Source organism: Heptranchias perlo, chromosome 2, assembly GCF_035084215.1.
Source record: "Heptranchias perlo isolate sHepPer1 chromosome 2, sHepPer1.hap1, whole genome shotgun sequence".
Taxonomy (NCBI): Eukaryota; Metazoa; Chordata; class Chondrichthyes; order Hexanchiformes; family Hexanchidae; genus Heptranchias; species Heptranchias perlo.
Window position 1 is genome coordinate 81,016,443 of NC_090326.1, and position 14,870 is coordinate 81,031,312.

The 14,870-nt window shown below is 44.7% G+C and overlaps 1 pseudogene; it reads right to left on the reverse strand.

Moving 5' to 3' along the window:
• Positions 1–14,870, reverse strand: part of LOC137332191 (ATP-dependent translocase ABCB1-like) — a 79,768-nt pseudogene that overhangs the window by 16,259 nt on the left and 48,639 nt on the right.

Sequence of the window (14,870 nt, forward strand, 5' to 3'; positions counted from 1 at the left end):
CACAGGTAAATAATGACAGTTTTTAAGCTACGATTGCAGAATCTTCAGGATGTGGATTTGTTATGTTGTTATTGATTGAAAAGAATATTCAAGTGCAATTCTCATGGCCAACAAATAAAATAATTAGAGTAATGTATATTCTGATCCACTAGAAGCAAAGAAATTAAAGGGATTATTTTCCTTGCACGGAGCCACACCCACCAGGAGCACACATCAGGAAATTGTGCATGTACAACCCATGATTTTCAATTTGTGATTTTAATGGACAATGTTAGGGTTTGTGCTTATAATTTCCTAATATGCACTCCTGGCTAATATTCTACACCAGGGATGTGCATTTGGAGAATCAGCTCTTAAATGTCTTCAATCTAATTGATGTGGTATGAAATGAAAAGAAATGTTAATGCATTACCATATCTCCAATAGTGGGGAGTAGATTTCCTCTGCTGCATGTGTACTGAAATCATAAACCCAAGACAACCTGACCAGCTAACAGCCAATCAGCTCCTTCCCTTGTGCTGATATCACTCTTGATTTTCTTACCTCACTCTCTAACCAGTATTCAGTTCTGAATTCAGGTGAGGGAGAGGTTTCTCTGTGGCATGCAGTCAGAGCCAAGTCCACAGCACCATGGATGGCTCAGCTGTACAGGGGGCGGGGGGGGGGGCGGGGGGCGGCGGAAGAGGAGAAAGGTCAGGAGAGCAATAGTAATAGGGGATTCCATAGTTAGGGGAGCAGACAGGCGTTTCTGCGGCCGCAGAAGCGATTCCAGGATAGTATGTTGCCTCCCTGGTGCCAGGGACAAGGATGTCACTGAGTGGCTGGAGAACATTCTGGGGTGCGGGGGGGGAAACGGGACGGGGACGGTGAACAGCCAGAGGTCGTGGTCCATGTCGGTACCAATGACATAGGTAGAAAGAGGGATGAGGTCCTGCAGGCAGAGTTTATGGAGTTAGGAAAGAGATTAACAAGCAGGACCTCAAGGGTAGTAATCTCCGGATTACTCCCAGTGCCACAAGCTAGTGAGTATAGAGCAGATGAATCCGTGGCTGGAGAGATGGTCAGTAGGGAGAGCTTTAGATTCCTGTGGTATTGGGACCAGTTCTGGGGGAGGTGGGACCTGTACAAGCTGGACGGGTTGCACCTCAACAGGGCCGGGACCAATATCCTTGTGGGGAGGTTTGCTAGTGCTGTTGGAGAGGGTTTAAACTAACTTGACAGGGGAATGGGAACCTGAGAGGAGATTCAGAAAGGAGAGTAACAAAGCTGGAAGTGGAAGGCAGAAAAGTAGTAAGTGAAATTGGATGGCAGCGGAAATAAAGGACAGCAGCAAATAAGGTCAAAATAGGAAAAAATGTTAAAAAGGCAAAATTAAAGGCACTTTATCTGAATGCACGCAGCATTCGCAACAAGGCAGATTAATTGACGGCACAAATAGAAGTAAATGGGTATGATCTAATTGCCATTACAGAGACGTGGCTGCAGGGTGACCAAGGCTTGGAACTGAATATTCAAGGATATTCGACATTTAGGAAGGACAGGCAAAAAGGAAAAGGAGGTGGGGTAGCGCTGTTAATAAAGGATGAGATCAGTACAATAGTGAGAAAGGATCTTGGCTCAGAAGATCAAGATGTAGAAGCAGTTTTGGTGGACCTAAGCAAGGAGCAGAAAACATTGGTGGGAGTTGTGTATAGGCCACCAAACAGTAGAGGTAATGTAGGGCATGGTATAAAGCAGGAAATTAAAAGTGAATATAACAAGGGTAATACAATAATCATGGGAGACTTTAATTTACATATACATTGGGCAAACCAAATTAGCACTAATACTGTGGAAGACAAATTCCTGGAATGTATATGAGATAGTTTTCTAGATCAGTATGTTGAGGAACCAACTAGAGAACGGGTTGTTTTAGATCTAGTATTGTGCAATGAGAAAGGGTTAATTAATAATGTTGTAAAGGAGCCCTTAAGGAAGAGTGACCATAATATGATAGAAATCTTCATTAAGTTTGAAAGTGATGTAGTTCAATCCGAAACTAGGTTCTTAAATCTAAACAAAGGAAACTACAAAGGTATGAGGTGCAAGTTGGCTGTGGTTGATTGGGGAACTACATTAAAAGTGACAGTAGACAGGCAATGGCTAGCGTTTAAAGAATTAGTATATAATTTGCAACAATTAGATATTCCTTTAAGGCACAAAAACCCAACAGGAAAAATGGTCCAACTATGGCTAGCAAGAGAAATTAAAGATAGTATCAAATCAAAGGAAGAGGCATATAAAGTTGCCAGAAAAAGCAGTAAGCCTGAGGATTGGGAGCATTTTAGAACTCAGCAAAGGAGGTCCAAGAAATTGATAAGAAAGGGAAAACAGAATATGAGAGTCAACTAGCAAGAAACATAAGAACGAACCGTAAAAGCTTCTATAGGTATGTAAAAAGGAAAAGACTGGCGAAGGCAAATATGGATCCCTAACAGACACAGACGGGAGAATTTATAATGGGGAGTAAGGAAATGGCAGAGAAATTAAACAAATACTTTGTGTCTATCTTTGTGGAAGGAGACACAAAAAACCTCCCAGAAATACTAGAAAACCAAGGGTCTGGCTAGAATGAGGAACTGAAATTAGTATCAGTAAAAAAAAATAGTCCTAGAGAAATTAATGGGACTGAAAATCAATAAATCCCAAGGACCTGATGATCTACATCCCAGGGTTTTGAAAGAGGTGGCTATAGAGATAGTGGATGCATTGGTTGTCATCTTCCAAAATTCTATAGGTTCTGGAACAGTTCCTGCAAATTGGAGGGTAGCAAATATAACCCCACTATTTAAGAAAGAAAACAGGGAACTACAGACCTGGTAGCCTGACATCAATACTAGGGGAAATGCTAGAATCTATTATAAAGGATGTGATAACAGGACACTTAGAAAATAATAATAGGATTTGGCAGAGTCAACATGGATTTATGAAAGAGAAATCATGTTTGACAAACCTATTGGAGTTCTTTGAGGATGTAACTAGTAGAATAGATAAGGGGAACCAGTGGATGTGATGTATTTGGATTTTCAGAAAGCTTTCGATAAGGTCCCACACAGGTGGTTGGTGAACAAAGTTAGAGCACATAGAATTGTGGATAACATACTGGCATGGATTGAGAATAGGTTAACAGACAGAAAACAGAGAGTAGGAATAAACGGGTCTTTTTCAGGTTGGCAGACTGTGACAAGTGGGGTACTGCGGGGATCAGTGCTTGGGCCCCAGCTATTCACAATCTATATCAATAATTTGGATGAGGGACCAAATGTAATATTTCCAAGTTTGCTGATGACACAAAATTAGGTGGGAATGTGAGTTGTGAGGAGGATGCAAAGAGACTTCAAGGGGATATAGACAGGCTAAGTGAGTGGGCAAGAACATGGCAGATGGAATATAACGTGGAAAAATGTGAAGTTATCCACTTTGGTAGGAAAAACAGAAATGCAGTGTATTTTTTAAATGGTGAGAGATTTGGAAATGTTGATGTTCAAAGGGACCTGGGTGGCCTTGTACATGAGTCATTAAAAGCTAACATGCAGATGCAGCAAGCAATTGGGAAGGCAAATGGTATGTTGGCCTTTATTACAAGAGGATGTGAGTACAGGAGAAAGAGGATAAGAGTGCTGTTCCTCCACGGAGTATGAAGAAGTGACCACCCTCAGCTGATGAGCCTAGGGACTCAGGTCTCAGGGGGGCAATATTCAAAACAAGAATGATTAGGACGCATTGATCTCGTGCAAATCGTGGAAACTGTATATATGCCATCTGTTTGATATGATTGAGAAAAGAGAAAGAGAGAGAGAGAGAGAGAAAAGGAGAAAGAAAAAATTGCATTTATAGCGCTTTTCACAACCTCAGGACGTCCCAAAGCATTTTACAGCCAATTAAGTACTTTTGAAATGTAGTCACTGTTGTAATGTAGGAAATGCGGCAGCAATGTAATAGTGACCTAAGTATCTGCTTTTAGTGATGTTGATTGAGGGATAAATATTGACCACGAAAAGTGGGAGGAGTTCATTACATGCATGTGCAAAACATTGCAGGAAGTTTGCCATGCCTTATAGAACATCCTGGAGAGTGTGGCAGTCTAGGAGATATCTGCAGTAGCAAGGTTCCAGGAGGAGATACTAAAGATGTCGGAGATTATGCTGCTTTAATTGATACTTTTAGGGTCAGCCTGAATCTGATATTGTCACAAGGTTTCCAGGATTTAATTGGGACAATTTAGTCGGTTCTCACACCAACCAGTAGCACCTTTGAGCTTGTGGCTAACACTGGTCAGCTACAAGGAGTGGTACAGATGTTGTTGTATCTAGAGAGTAACAGTGGTTTACATGTAGCTGGTAATGGTGACTGGTGTGTTTTATCAAGAAGAATTCTGTTGAGTATTTTTGGTGGCGGGATTGTGGCATTAAAGCCTAATCACTTTATTTTACTCTTTTGTGCCCTGAAAACTGCCCAAAAATGGGCAGCTTCAGGAAGGAAAATCTAGCCCTTTATGTTTATATTTGCAATTTATTCCAAAGACCATGGGTTAGAATTTCCTCAACGGTTCTTCTGACCTCTCATCATAACTTTAACAGAAACCCCAGAGAAATAGTGGAAACGTCTTTTTCCGCCAATTCTTTAGGAGTTTCCGTTTACCATACGGCAAAGTTAAGGCTTAACTCTGGTTCTTTTAAAAATGAAAAATACGGAAAACTAATGTTAAAGAACATGTACTGTGTTGTACTGTACATTGCGCAGTTACGTGACACCATAGCCTGCAACTGGATGTGTCGCTTCTGTGTCTGAAATAGAAATATTCCATTTACTTACCTCTTTAACCTGTGACGCATCCGTAGCCAGACAAGTTATTAACACACCAACAGCATTCTTCTGATCATCAACCAATTGATCTCCAAGTATTCGAATAAATTAACTGGCAATTGGTTTTGAAGCACTAAACAATATGACTTCATTAAAGATGGTAGAATCAGAGGCCCTGACATTCCAGTCTGGGACCAGGGCATAGAGCAAATGGTTTGCCTGCGTGCAGCTAGAATTTGGAGTTCCACTGGGAATCTACCCAGTTTCTTACCTCTAGCCATTTTTCAGTGGGCAGATAGGATGGGCATGTCCTATCTGCACACACCCTATGTCAAGGAAGCCTGTCGGAGGATTTCCCACACTACCCCTGGAATTCTGCCTTTTCCACCTCAGGGGAAGTGTCTCCAACTGAGTAGGCCTCAAATCTTTACTAGGGAAAGGTAATCGATCACCTTTCGCAAGAGGCCCACTTGCTCTAGTGGGAGAAGATTTGAAAAAAAGAGTATTTTTGTTGGACCCTCCCAGACCCTTCATTCTGCCAGTGGAGTGGTATGGCCCGGCTCAGACATTCTGTCCTACATTCAGGGCGGGCAGTACTGATGCGTCCTTACTAGCTGGTACAAATTCGGGTCTGCCTCAGGTTCAGTATCGTCAGTTGCTCCTATATCCCTTACATGCCAAAGCTAACTCACTGTGCTCAATATCCATTTATATCATAGAGTAACCCAGGAGATGTAACAATGCATGCTCTTTGATATACCAACTGGACATCTTATCTTTCACACAGCCCCTCACATGTGCTTGTCCAATCTTACAATAGGTGAACTATTTATACTTCAGTGGGTCGAAGCCAGAAAGAAACATTAAGATGTTTTATTTCTCATACAGAGCAACAGTTAAGATCAGATTCACTTTATTCAGTCAGTACAACTTATCTTCATGTAATAATGCTTTCAGAACCTGGGCAATAGCCTGCCCTTGGAGCTTTCTGTTTATAAAAAGTTTTTTAAAACGTACCTTTTTGGGCCTCTTCAGGTCTGAATCCATGTTGTCTTCACCTGGCAGGAAACTCAATGTGGCTTCTTGCTCAAACCGGCAAGTTAAAATTGCAGTCAGATCCCGATGACCTCATCAGAACTCGACACCAATATGTTAAAAATAACCCCGTTGACTTTGGGTGGGCGTCCTTGCCGCCTGCTCAATTCAGCAGGTTAAAATCAGGACCCTAAGCTCCTGCCAGCAGATAAGCAACCTGGGAGATTTTAATTTCCCAGCTACCCGGTTTCGGTTAAGTTTAAAATCTGCCTTTGGCATTATGACTGAGATGGTTGTATGAATTGAATGGAGGAGAGGACACTCATCTCAATTCCTGCAGGTGAATTGTGTAAACAACAAAATAACAAATAGCTCTGTCTGTTCACCTGTGATCTATACATCTGTTGTCTCATTCAGTCTCCTGCTGTTACATTCACCTTGCACTACAACTATAAGCAGGTGAAAATCCTTCACAGAATTGTACTTCTAAACTGCACGAGGCATTTCAGTCCTGACAGCTGACATAGCTACAGGAACTTAGAAAAGCTACCCACCTGTTGCAGCATTGTTTTAAAAGATAAACCAAGCAGCCTCATAGTAAGGATTACCCCCGACTTTCCAAACATGTATCCCTTGAGGATTTCAAAAGAAAAAACGATGGTTAAAGTATCAGGTTAACAAGGAGTGTTTTTCTATCACGATTTCCTAAAAGATTAAACCAGCATTCTAACAAAGTCTAAAAGTTCAATCTTATTATAGTAACTCAAGTTCATGCTTGTTTTTATTATTTGATTTCAAAGTGAAGGGTTTTTTAAAAATTTGTTTATGGGATGTGGGCGTTGCTGGCAAAACCAGCATTTCTTGCCCATCCCTAATTGCCCTTGAGAAGGTGGTGGTGAGACACCTTCTTGAACCGCTGCAGTCCGTGTGTTGAAGGTTCTCCCACAGTGCTGTTAGGTCGGGAGTTCCAGGATTTTGACCCAGCGACGATGAAGGAACGGCAATATATTTCCAAGTCGGGATGGTGTGTGACTTGGAGGGGAACATGCAGGTGGTGTTGTTCCCATGTGCCTGCTGCCCTTGTCCTTCGAGGTGGTAGAGGTCGCGGGTTTGGGAGGTGCTGTCGAAGAAGCCTTGGCAAGTTGTTGCAGTGCATCCTGTGGATGGTACACACTGCAGCCACTGTGCCAGTGGTGAAGGGAGTAAATGTTTAGGATGGTGGATGGGGTGACTATCAAGCAGGTTGTTTTGTCCTGGATGGTGTTGAGCTTCTGGAGTGTTGTTGGAGCTGCACTCATCCAGGCAAGTGGGGAGTATTCCATCACACTCTTGACTTGTGCCTTGTAGATGGTGGAAAGGCTTTGGGGAGTCAGGAGGTGAGCCACAGAATACCCAGCCTCTGACCTGCTCTTGTAGCCACAGTATATATGTGGACAGTCCAGTTAAGTTTCTGGTCAATGGTGATCCCAAGGATGTTGATGATGGGGGATTTGGCGATCGTAATGCCGTTGAACGTCAAGGGGAGGTGGCTACACTCTGATTCCTATTGACTTCGATTTTACTGGGGCTCCTTGATGCCACATTCAGTCAAATGCTGCCTTGATGTCAAGGGCAGTCACTCTCGCCTCACCTCTGGAATTCAGCTCTTTTGTCCATGTTTGGACCAAGGCTGTAATGAGGTCTGGAGCTGCGTGGTCCTGGCGGAACCCAAACTGAGCATCGGCGAGCAGGTTATTGGTAAGTGCCGCTTGATAGCACTGTCGACGACACCTTCCATCACTTTGCTGATGATTGAGAGTAGACTGATGGGGCGGTATTTGGCCAGATTGGACTTGTCCTGCTTTTTGTGGACAGGACATACCTGGGCAATTTTCCACATTGTCGGGTAGATGCCAGTGTTGTAGCTATACTGGAACAATATGGCTAGAGGCGCGGCAAGTTCTGGAGCACAAGTCTTCAGCACTACAACCAGGATGTTGTCGGGCCCATAGCATTTGCTGTATCCAGTGCACTCAGCCGTTTCTTGATATCACGTGGAGTGAATCGAATTGGCTGATGACTGGCTTCTGTGATGGTGGGGATATCGGGAGGAGGCTAAGATGGATCATCCACTCGGCACTTCTGGCTGAAGATGGTTGCAAATGCTTCAGCCTTGTCTTCTGCACTCACATGCTGGACTCCGCCATCATTGAGGATGGGGATGTTTGCAGAGCCTCCTCCTTCCGTTATTTGTTTAATTATCCACCACCATTCACAACTGGATGTGGCAGGACTGCAGAACTTTGATCTGATCCGTTGGTCGTGGAATCGCTTAGCTCTGTCTATAGCATGTTGCTTCCGCTGTTTAGCATGCATGTAGTCCTGAGTAGTAGCTTCACTAGGTTGGCACCTCATTTTTAGGTATGCCTGGTTTTGCTCCTGGCATGATCTTCTACACTCTTCATTGAACAGGGTTGATCCCCGGCTTGTTGGTAATGGTAGAGTGAGGAATATGCCGGGCCATGAGGTTACAGAATGCGCTGGAATACAATTCTGCTGCTGCTGATGGCCCACAGCGCCTCATGGATGCCCAGTTTTGAGCTGCTAGATCTGTTCTGAATCTATCCCATTTAGCATGGTGGCAGTGCCACACAACACGTTGGATGGTGTCCTTAGTGTGAAGACGAGACTTCGTCTCTTCAAGAACTGTGCGGTGGTCACTCCTACCAATACTGTCATGGACAGGTGCATCTGCGACAGGTAGATTGGTGAGGACGAGGTCAAGTAGGTTTTTCCCTCGTGTTGGTTCGCTCACCACCTGCCGCAGGCCCAGTCTGGCAGCTTATGTCCTTCAGAACTCAGCAGTTCGGTCAGAAATGGTGCTACCGAGCGACTCTTGGTGATGGACATTGAAGTCCCCCACCCAGAGTACATTTTGTGCCCTTGCTACCCTCAGTGCTTCCGCCAATTAATGCTCAACATGGAGGAGGACTGATTCATCAGCTGAGGGAGAGCAGGAGGTTTCCTTGCCCATGTTTGAACTGATGCCAGGAGATTTCATGGGGACCGGAGTCAATCTTGAGGACTCCCAGGGTCTACAGTACCACCACCTCTGGTGGGTCTGTCCTGCCGGTGGAACAGGACGTACCCAGGGATGGTGATGAAAGAGTGTGTGACGTTGGCTGAAAGGTATGACTCTGTGAGTATGGCTACGTCAGGCTGTTGCTTGACTAGTCTGTGGGACAGCACGCCCAAGTTTGGCATATAAGTCCTCAGATCTTAGTGAGAAGGACTCTGCAGGGTCGACTCGGCTTGGTTTGCCTTTGTCGTGTCCGGTGCCTAGTGGTCCGATGCCGGGTGGTCCGTCTGGTTTTATTATTATGACTTTTTGTAGTGAGATTTTACAACTGAGTGGCTTGCTAGGCCATTTCAGAGGGCAATTAAGAATCAACCACATTGCTGTGGGTCTGGGGTCACATATAGGCCAGAGCAGGTAAGGACGGCAGGTTTCCTTCCCTGAAGGACGTTAGTGAACTGGATGGGTTTTTGTGACAATCTGGTTGTTTCATGGCCACCATTACTGATACTAGTTTTTTTTTATTCCAGATTTTATTTAATTAATTGAATTTAAATTCCCCAGTTGCCGTGATGGGATTTAAACTCATGATTACTAATCCAGTAATATAACCAGTATGCTACCGTACCCTACCCTGCTCTTGCTGATCACTTACCTGTAGACTGCAACTCCTGAAAAGAAGAGCACCTAGAGCCAGGAAAATCAAGGAAAACGTAACAGTCTTCTGTCACTTCAATTCAGAGTCTTGGATTGCAAAAACCTATTCCAAATAAGAAAGAAAATCTTGCATTTATGTAGTGCCTTTCACGACCTCAGGGTGTCCCAAAGCACTTCACAGCTAATGAAATACTTTTTTGAAGTGTAGTCACTGTTGTAAGGTAGGAAATGTGGCAGCTAATTTGCCCGCAGCAAGGTCCCACAAATAGCAATTTGATAATGACCAAAAAAAAACAGGTTTTTTTTAGGATTTGATTAAGGGATAAATATTGGCCAGGACACCAGGTAGAACTCACCTGTTCTTCCTTGAAATAATGTAATGCGATCCTTTACAGCCACCTGAGAAGGTACTCGGGACCTCCATTTAACTGTCTCATCCAAAAGGCAGCACCTCCAACAGTGCAGCACTCCCTCAGTACTGCACTGAAGTGTAAGTCTAGATTTTCTGCTCAGGTCCCTGGAGTGAACCCACAACCTTCTAACTCAGAGGTGAGAGTGCTACCACTGAGCCACGGCTGATACCTAAATGATAGAATTTTTTCCTTGAGTAATTTGTCATTTTCCAATGTGAATTTTAACAATATATAGCAAACCTAATTAGGCTTATATAACTATCAATTTCTACATTTTTACTGATTGGATAAGAAAAATAACTCATCCCAATAATCCTGGAAAACACTACTGAAAATGCGGGCAGGATAGCACCGCCTACAATGGCAGCGATTATTCCTATGACAATGTATGGCAACTCTGGCTTGTTCAAAGCAAGAATTTGTTAAAATGGAATTTCTGGAAGATTTTCCGCCTTTAAAATTTGAAGAAAAAACTCATTAAACCAACCTGCAGTCCAGTATTCTGTCTATTGCAGGGTAAACCCTGGTTATTTTGTCTAAAACCTGCTGCTCTGTAAAATGCCCTTCATTTGAGGAGGCAGGAACTTTACTTCAGAATCTGGCAGGCCTGAATGCTTCGGTCACATAACACATTTTAAACAACGGATCAGCTTTGCTGTTACTGGACAATATAGATGCTTGTTTTGGAAAAATAATTGTAATTAGTCATTTTAGGAAAAAAAATAGGCGCTGAAAATTGTCTGCCACACTCTGCTGAAGTAAGGGCAGCACAGCAGGCATCACTGACATTTGATTTTGACCCTGTGGGAGTATTCGGGGTCAGGGTGAAGTCAACTGATTTACATGGCAGCAGAAGGTGGCTGTGTCTTTGTTGGTGCACCTTGGGCATCAGCTGCAGGAAACAGGAAATATGGTCCAGGATGGTGGCTTGGGTAATGATGATTGGGCCCCTCAATGTCCTGGGATACCAGAGTTTTGACCCCCCCATTATAAGAGGGCCTATCCGATCAGGCACATAAAAAGAGTATCAGGGCACTGGCTCTCGTTGAGGCCCCATTTCCATCCTATAGCTGACCTGGGCGCTGTCAGGTAGCTAGGCCAAGGCTCAGGAAATTCCCAGCACGGGAATTCCTTCCCCTTGGCTCTACCCTCTCAGACATTGGGCTCATGTTTGGGGAAGGTGGAGAATCCGCCCATTCCAGGCCACTGCTCCAATTATGAGGCAGCTAGTCATCTGGACAGAAGCCCTCCATTTCTGATATTTGTCAGGCCTCTTGCACGCACTTATGCTGAGGTTCCACCAATAACTGGAGGATTTCCAGCCCTTTCAACTTGAACAGATTTACCACCACCTTGCATTAATTTAATCTGCGTAAACATAAATACCGAACTGGAAATCTCCAATAGTTCTCAACTGAACATGGTGTGGAAAAAAGTCATAGATATATATAGATTTTACATATATTGGTTACTGAAGGGAGTAAGGGTAGAAATTGCAGAGGCTCTGGCCACAATCTTCCAATCCTCCTTAGATGTGGGGACAGTGCCAGAGGACTGATGGATTGCAAATGTTACAGCCCCATTCAAAAAAGGGGAGAGGGATAGACCCGGCAATTACAGGCCAGTCAGCATATTGGGTCCCAATGATGTCATCAGGACCTGACTGCAATTTTAACTTTCCGGCCTGAGTGGGAAGCTACAGTGAATTTCACAATAGGTGAAGACAGCAGGGAAGTGGGTCGGGGCCAGAAGAGGTCCAAAAAGGATTTTTTTAAGATTTGTAATGGTCACTCATATTGTAGGTTCAATATTCCAATGAATCATAAATGTTCTCTACTGAAATTTCTCCATTGCATACAACAACAACTTGTATTTCTATAGCAATGTTAACATAGAAAATGTCCCAAGACACTTCACAGAAATGTAATCAGACAAAAATCAATGCTGAACCAAAAAAAGAGATACTAAGAGGCTTGGTCAGAGGCCGATTTTAAGAAAGGTCTTAAAGGAGAAGAGGGAGGTGCAATGGAGGAGAGGTTTAAGGAGGGAAGTCCAGAGCATAGGGCCTAGGTAACTGATGGCACGCCTGCCAATGGCGGGGCAAAGGAATTGGGGAATGCAAAAGAGGCCAGAGTTGGAGGAACACAGAGGCCAGGATTTTGACTTGGAGCCGGGAAGGGGCAATCGAATCGTGGACAGGAACCCGGAAGTACGGGTTTCCTGGATGTCCTTGAGATTTTGTCTTAGATTGTATGGATGGGGGGGCATGGGAGGGCACCGGTGGGCATGGGGCACCAATGGGCATGGGGGGGGGTCAGTCATCAGAGGTCAATCACCAGGGGTCAGTCACCGAGGGGGGCGGGGGAGTCAGGATCAGGGGTCATCGCAGTGGTCCACGATCATTGCGGGGGGGTCCGCGATCGTTGGGGTGGGGGAGGAGTCGCTGCAGGTAGGTTTGTTGGGCCTGGAGGAAGCACTCTTGCCCCTCTGGGCCCACAAGCTGTGCTATAAAGTAACTTACCTGCAGTTTTGGGCCTTCTCGCCTCCTTTCACATGGTGTGAAGGAGAAGACCCGGGAATCACGGCCCCCAGGGGTTGCTATCGCAAAACCTGAAAAATGGAGGCCTGCAGTTTACTTGAAAGGTTTTAGTGACCAACCTGCCTCTTGCGAGCGGGTTGATCGCCTGGCCCTTGTCCCGCCCTGGTGAAAACCGGAAATGGACGGATTGGGGGCAGGTCTGAAATTGTTGCAATTTTCAATGCCTCCCTGCCCCCAACCTACCTGTTTTTCAGTTAAAATCCTACCCAAAGTTCCCGGAGAGTTTTAGAGCTGGAGAAGGTTATAGAGATAGGGTGAGGTGAGACCATGAAGGGATTTAAACATTAAGATGAGAATTTTAAAGTTGAGGCATTGGGGGGCTGTTCACACTGCTGTTGTGAACAGTTACAAATGTTGCTTAATTTGTTAATAGCTTGTGAAAGGCCAAATAAGGGTCCCACTAGCCTCAGCCTTTTGCTTCTTTCAAATTGTACTTGATCATGCACGGTTTGAACCTTGAGTTATAATTACAGACAGAACAGAACAGCCACACAAAACATAGGAGTTTTCTTTTTGTGCACTCAGCAGCATAGGTGGAAGATTCAGAACTGTATTTTTCAAAGAGTTAGAAAAAGAGAGGAGCAGAAGAAGGTGGCCAGGGAGATCAGAGGACCTTGGAAGCGCATTAACAGACTTTCTCCTAGCTCGGACACCAGGGGGGTAAAATTTAACTACAGCAGCGGCATGAAATGGGTGGTAGTGGATTGGCCGCCCATTAATACACCCAATTTTCCTTACCATTGAAATTAATGGAAACACGAATCAGGCAGGATGTTTAACGGCTGTCCAATCCGCTACCACCCATTTTGTACTCCCGTAGAAGTTGAATTTAACCCCCCACATTCGCGATTTACTGCAAAATAGAGGGACGGACATCTACTTGAGCCTCCCAGAGGATTAGTGATAGAAGACTTTGGCTCAGCAGAGAGGTTGTCAATCAGATCTGCAAACTGATAGGGCCAGACCTAAAGGCTTCGCTATTAACCCCCCGACAACAGGCAGGAGAGGGTGGGGGGTGTTTAAAGACTTAAATATAAGGAACGTTTCCCCAACACGCCACACATGTGCCCACCACCTTTTTTACGGCGGTGGATATCGTGGTGTACGAGTGTCTCACCATGGAGAGGCGAGATGCTTCATGAACATACTTAAATCAGATTCCCACAGTGCAATTTGGAGCCCAATTTAAAATTAAACGATATTGCGCAGTTTTCCCAGGGGTCGGGAACCTCGGCAGTGAAAGGCAGGTGGGCCCTGCCAGCGCTACAAGGTAAGTGCCTTTTTCCACACTCCTTGTGGGCCAGGGGGAGCAGGTATGCTCCCCATGACCCCTCAAGAAAGTTCAGGAACCAACAAGCGGGCAGGCCATACAGATGACTGACTTTCTCCAATGACTGACCCCCCCCCCACCCCCCCGCCGATTAGTGACAGCCCCCGACACCAGCCCCCCACCTCCCCACCCCGTCTGACTGAGAGCCAGCCTGTCAATCAGGCTTTCGGGAGGGAAACCATCAAAAAAGAAAAAAACGTCTTTATGTTTAAATCGTAAGGATGTCCAGGAAACCTGTCCAACCCCCACCTCCCGCTCCCGGGCTAAAATCATGCCCAATGGGTACGTACTTGAATTGGAAGGAAGTGACTAGTGGTCCCCCACAAGGGTCTGTGTTGGGGCCTCAACTATTCACTATATTTATTAATGACTTAGATAGCACAATAGAGAACCATATATCTAAGTTTGCCAATGACTCAAAGATTGGTGGCATAGCAAGTAGTGTAGACAGGAGCATAAAATTACAAAGAGACATTGATAGATAGAGGGTGATTTTAAACCCCAAGAACGGGTGGGTTGGGGGGCGGTTGGGAGTTGAAAAAAGTTGTCTTTTTGGGTGGCAACCTCAAATTTTCGGACTTTGCATTCCTAGTGGGAAGCCTGTACTTTTATGCACCGACGTCAAACCCAAAAATAAAGCCAGGTTGCGGTCGCGACCCAAAAAACAACTGTTTTCAACTCCCACCCGCCCGCAACCCACCCATTTTTGGGTTTAAAATCACCCCCATTAAGTGAGTGGGCAAAACTGGCAGGTGGATTTCAATGCAGGTAAGTGTGAGGTCATCTATTTTGGACCAAAAAAGGATAGATCTGAATATTTTTTAAACGATAAAAAGCTAGGAACAGTGGCAGTCCAAAGAGATTTCGGGGTCCATATTCACAGATCACTAAAATGGTCAGGTACAAAAAATAATCAAAAAGGCTAATGGAATGTCA